Raw genomic sequence first — 6,550 nt, forward strand, 5'->3', positions numbered from 1 at the left:
CCCCCCCCCCGTCAGCCTCTCTTCTTTTCCCCTTCGAACCGTTTTCTGAAAGCGCCTTCGGGCAGAATGTGTTTTCTCTCTGGGCTAACGTATTTCTTACCAAAGCGTTTTCTTGTTTTTCAAACAAGTCCCTGGTTCTTTTCTGTTTCATCACAGATTAGTCCTTGGAGTAAAACCCTTATATCTTTTTAACAGAAGATGCTTTTTGATTGATTCTTTTTCTGTCAGTCTTCTATTTTTGTCTAGTTTTTTATAGTATTTATTTGGAAAAAAATTTGAACAACTTTTATACACGCAACGATTTTCACGTTAGTATACTGTTTTGTTATACCGTAGGTTCCGGAGGAGGTGACGGAGCCGCGAACTTCGCCGAGCTAGACTCCGACTTCTCCGAACTAGGCAAGCATGTTTGAACCTTTGATATGATGAGTGTTTTGCATGTTTGCTTGAATGGTTTGTGCATGGCATGTGAGCATCGGTGAGTATTACGTTGCATGCATGGCAACTAACCGTGTGCTTCGAAGTTACTGTGATCTTTGATGAGAGATGACCTGATCATGTGGTGACATGATAGGTAGTAAGATGGTATTGTTGTAGCATGCCAGTCTTACGCCATCCGATAAACTCCGACGTTAACGTGGACTGAGCCACGTTACCGTTCTTCCCCTTTCGTGCTGCCACACGTTTTCTGTAAAGAATACGGTTTAGTAAGTTGCTAACCTCTTTCCTTGTACACACCAAATAGAGGGGCCGGGATGAGGGTTCCATGGCCCTGGATTAAAGCCAGTCATCCGGTCAGGGGGCATGGGTGTTTCCGGTTGGGACCGAGAGGGGGGCACCCCTTAGAGCGCGCGGTATAAATTTGATCCCATGCTACGCGAGGTTGTAGCCTCCCCGTCTCAAGGTTTTTCTTGAACGTTGCTTGGGGTGATTCCTGGCATCGGAATGTTGAATGGGTGTGTACTGGTTAGATGTGTTTCTCCTAAAATACCGTAAAGGGAACTAGTCCCTTGTGACTACTGAAATCCGTTGGCTGTGGTTAAGAGTACAAGCTCTGCAGAGTCAAATCCTTCCGAGTCATCGCGTCCATGGTCAAGGACCATGGCCAACATATCCATATTCATGTCAGTCCCCTTGTCAATCTCCGTGGAAATCCCCGGTGAACAAGCTTGAGTGGTAAACCCGGTTGAGTGTTATTCCTGTGGATGGACTAACCAGTTTATTATTTCGTACCTGAGTATATCTTTGAGATGATTTAAATTCATGAGTTACTGGAATATCAAGTTATGAAATATAAGCCCTTTATGTGATGTCGCTCAGACGTCCGACTGTGGCACTCTTGCTATTTACTTTTGATATAAGCCCTTTATGTGATGTCGCTCAGACGTCCGACTGTGGCACTCTTGCTATTTACTTTTGATATAAGCCCTTTATGTGATGTCGCTCAGACGTCCGACTGTGGCACTCTTGCTATTTACTTTTGATATAAGCCCTTTATGTGATGTCGCTCAGACGTCCGACTGTGGCACTCTTGTTATTTACTTTTGATATAAGCCCTTTATGTGATGTCTCTCAGACGTCCGACTGTGGCATTCTTGTTATTTACTTTCGATATAAGCCCTTTACGTGATGTCGCTCAGACGTCCGACTGTGGCACGCACTCTCGTTTATATTTCATCATAAGCCCTTTATGTGGTGTCGCCCTGACGCCCGACTGCGGCATCGTTAATTTATTTGTATCCTTTCGAGGAGTCATTCAGACACTCGATTGGCCTTCAGTATTACATTGGGATTTCGGGAGGACTACCGCCCGACTTCCTTTTTATTCCCATGCATTGCCATTTTATTATCTGAGTGCGCATTATTAATCTGTTCATATGCATCATGTTTGCATTTGTTATATCCTATGTCCAACCTGTCTTGCGAGTACTTTCATAGTACTCACCTGGCTTGTTGATTTGGCCAGATGTTGACGAAGGCGATCTCATGGATGAAGAGTTTGATAGTGAGTCAGACGCCTAGAGGAGTCCCAGTCAGTCCCGTGCGATCCTGGATTTGGTCACTTGTATTATATACGCTTCCGCTACCCACAATAATAATCATCGAGCCTCACCCGACGCTCGATGTGCTGTAAGATTTAGGAGTCCTGTCACCCTCTTCGCTGTGACATATCCACCACCACTTTTATTACGAGTCAGTAGTTATGCCACCATACCCTTGTGTCATATCCGCCTTTATGTATAATATAGGCGTCCTTGTAATAAATTGTTGAGCAGCCTCCGACAACCTTGTATTATATTTAGTACTCCTGGATATTTCTGTAATCAAGAAATTGTCTACCAGTAAGAAAGATTTTTCTCTACTGGTCCATTAAAGGGATCGGTTTCTCAATAAATATTTTTATTGGAAAACCGGTCGTGACAAGCTTGGTATCAGAGCCAGGCTGACTGTAGAAGCCACTAGGTGCGATCGCTAATCGGTTATTAGCGTTTTTTGTGCTTTTTCAGTATTTTGCAAATGTAGCTATTTTCTGTTAGTCATCATAAATTTATGATTTGACTATTCAGAATTTTTGCCTACTTTTGTAGATGGCTGGCTACGACTGAGCAGTCCTTCTCCATGCGCAATCAAGTGTTTTTCTTGAAAAATCTTGAGGTCTTTTCAATTTTCGCCTTTGCAAAATTTTCCTTGTGCCACACAGTTCTTCTTATGAGTTTTGCAAAATCATACCCCAGAGTGGAAAATGTCTCGACCCTGGACTCGTTCCATGCCAAATCCACCGAAAGAAGTTTATGGAACCCAGACAAGCAACAACTTCACACAGGGGCAGTCTAGCCAACAGGGCAGCGAGGCAGCATTTTCTCAAGTATGCCGCCTTTTCGAACAAAGCCAGCAGCAGCACCAAGAAATGATGAATCACGTTATCAATATGGGAAATCACCGCGAGCCTTACCAACCACATTCCAAGTTGTCTGAACTACAGAAGACACGTCCTCCAATGTTCGCTCAGACTGATAGGCCGCTTGAGGCCGATGATTGGCTTCGAGACATCGAAAGGAAGTTGATTATCGCACAATGCTCAGATCGTGAGAAGGTGCTTTATGCACCTCACTACCTCACTGGGGCAGCTGCGGCATGGTGGGAGAATTTTCTACACATGCACCCCAATGAACATAACATCACCTGGGAAGAGTTTAAGGAAGGTTTTCGTGGGGCGCACATCCCCAGGAGCATTATAAAGATCAAGAAGAGGGAGTTTGATGACCTCAAGCAGAGAGGCATGACAGTGACTGAGTACAACAGTCAATTTACTCAATTATCTCGCTATGCCTACGATGAACATATGACTGAGAATAAGAAGATGGAAAAAAATTTGGACGGCCTGGCGCCAGCACTTAAATGCCAACTGGTCGTACACACATTTCCAGACTTCAAAACACTGGTTGACAAGGCCATTACGTTGGAAAACGAGCGCCGCAGTCTGGAGGATATTCGCAAGCGAAAAAGGGACAAGACGACTCTTGCTCGCAACAACCGGAGCAAGACTGATGTTCAGAGGAATGAAGCGAGAAAATCCACGACCACTGCTCTAAGGCCAACCAAACATTTCCATTCAAGGGACAAGGACTTTACGTACCGCCCAGGTGTCACTTGTTATGCTTGTGGAGAGGAAGGGCACTATGCCAAACAGTGCCCAAAGCCGAGGAACTCGGCCCCAAAGCCGAACAATGGTGGAAATAATCCAGCCCCCAGGCGTAACAATTTCAACCCCAACAACAACCACAAGAAGGGTCACCTGAACCATGTGACCAAGGAAGAAGCTCAGAATGCCCCAGACATCGTACTCGGTACGTTCCCTGTCAACGCAATACCTGCCACATTTTTGTTTGATTCTGGAGCTTCTCACTCGTTCATTTCGGAGAGTTTTGTTTTGCAACATGGTTTTCCGATATTTCCTTTGGAAAAGTCCATGATCATCAAGTCCCCCGGGAATAAGCAAATCACTCAGAGTTACTGCCAAGGTGTGATTATTGAGTTGAAAGGACTAAAGTTTCAGGCGAATCTCATCGTGTTGGAAAATAAAGGACTAGATGTTATCCTAGGAATGGACTGGTTAACCACCAACAAGGGATTTATCGACTGTTTCAATCGGACTGTGATTCTCACTCATCATCACGGCAAGACAATAAAAGTTGCAGCTCAAGAGAGACCACGGTCACGGCAACCAAAGTTGAACAAAATGGATATTTCAGAATTGAGAAAAGTTCCAGTGGTGTGTGAGTTTCCCGACGTATTTCCCGAAGAACTACCAGGCATGCCACCGGACCGGGAAATAGAGTTCAGCATTGAACTAGCACCTGGCACCACCCCCATTTATAAGAAGCCTTATAGAATGGCACCCTCCAAGTTGGTAGATTTAAAGAAGCAAATAAAGGAATTACTGGACAAAGGATTTATTCGAGCCAGCTCCTCACCTTGGGGTTCACCAGTATTATTTGCCAAGAAAAAGGATGGGACACTGAGATTGTGTATAGACTATCGAGCTCTCAACATGGTCACCATCAAAAACAAATATCCGATGCCACGGATAAATGATTTATTTGACCAGCTCGCACAAGCCAAGGTGTTCTCAAAAATTGATTTAAGATCGGGATTCACCAATTAAAAGTACGGCCAGAAGATATCCCTAAGACGGCATTCACCTCCAGATACGGATTATATGAGTTCACAGTAATGCCATTTGGACTGACGAACGCCCCCGCATATTTCGTCCACCTCATGAACAAAGTGTTTATGAAATTTATGGACAAATTTGTTGTGGTGTTCATTGACGATATTCTGGTATACTCTAAGACACCGGAAGAACATGCTGAGCATCTCAGGATTGTATTGGGAGAATTAAGGAAACACCAATTGTACGCCAAATTTAGCAAATGTGAATTTTGGCTAAGGCAAGTTGGTTTTCTAGGCCATATATTGACCCAAGAAGGCGTGGTCGTAGACCCAGAAAAAGTCAAAGCCATACTTGACTGGAAACCACCAGCTAGCGTAACAGATGTACGGAGTTTCCTAGGAATGGCTGGGTATTACCGAAGGTTTATTGAAGGATTCTCCACCGTCGCAAAACCAATGACACAGTTGCTCAAGAAAGACAAGAAATTTGTATGGACTGAAGCATGCGAGAAAAGCTTCCAAGAACTCAAAAGGAAGTTAACAACAGCACCAGTTTTGGTTGTGCCGGACATACACAAAAGTTTTGAAGTGTATTGTGGCGCATCCCGGAAGGGCCTCGGGTGCGTACTGATGCAGGACGGCAAAGTTGTCGCATATGCTTCCAGGCAACTACGGAAGCATGAAGAAAATTATCCTACTCATGACTTGGAGCTAGCAGCAGTCATCCATGCACTCAAAGAGTGGAGGCACTTTCTACTAGGAAATCGTTGTGAAATATATACGGACCATAAGAGCCTTAAATATATTTTCACGCAACCAGAGCTAAATTTCCGACAGCGACGCTGGTTGGAATTAGTCAAGGACTATGATGTCGGCATTCACTACCATCCAGGGAAGGCAAATGTAGTGGCCGACGCTCTTAGTCGGAACCCCAGCTCAGCCAACGACAGTCTACCGAACTTGAGGCCTGAATTTCAGCAGGAGTTCGCCAAGCTCAACATGGTGATGGTCGCTGAGGGCAGCGTATCAAATCTGGAGATACATCCCACCCTAATGGAACAGATTAAAAAGGCTCAGCATGGACATCCCAGTATCGAAGGTATAAAAAGAAAAGTGAGCCTTGGCAAGGCTTCAGAGTTCGTCATAGACAATGAGGGAGTATTATGGTACAGAGACAGACTTTGCGTACCAAACATTGAGGACCTCAAACAGCAAATCCTAACCGAAGGCCACACCGCCCCATATTCAATCCACCCTGGAGGAACCAAAATGTACAAAGACATTCAGGAAAGATTTTGGTGGCACGGTATGAAGAGGGATATAGCCACATTCATTGCATGTTGTGATTTGTGTCAGCGCATTAAAGCCGAGCACCAAAAACCAGCAGGGCTACTACAGTCAAACAGGATACCTGAGTGGAAATGGGATGAAATTGGAATGGACTTCATCGTCGGACTACCTCGATCACAACGCGGAAATGATGCCATATGGGTCATCACAGATAGGCTAACCAAGGTAGCACATTTCATTCCCGTGAAGACGACCTACTCCACTCAAAAGCTTGCTAAGCTTTATCTCTCCCGTATAGTTTGTCTGCATGGAGTCCCAAAGACTATAATATCCGACCGAGGCACTCAATTTGTCTCTAAATTTTGGGATCACTTACAACAAGCTCTGGGCACGCAACTAGCATTCAGTACAGCGTACCACCCCCAGACTGATGGACAAACAGAACGCGTGAACCAAATCCTAGAAGACATGCTGAGAGCCTGTGTTCTCACCTATGGATCCAGTTGGGAAGAAAGCTTGTCGTATGCCGAGTTCGTGTACAACAACAGTTACCCGGCCAGCCTACAAATGGCACCTTTTGAAGCAT

This window comes from Aegilops tauschii, chromosome 6 (genome assembly GCF_002575655.3).
Source record: "Aegilops tauschii subsp. strangulata cultivar AL8/78 chromosome 6, Aet v6.0, whole genome shotgun sequence".
Lineage (NCBI taxonomy): Eukaryota > Viridiplantae > Streptophyta > Magnoliopsida > Poales > Poaceae > Aegilops > Aegilops tauschii.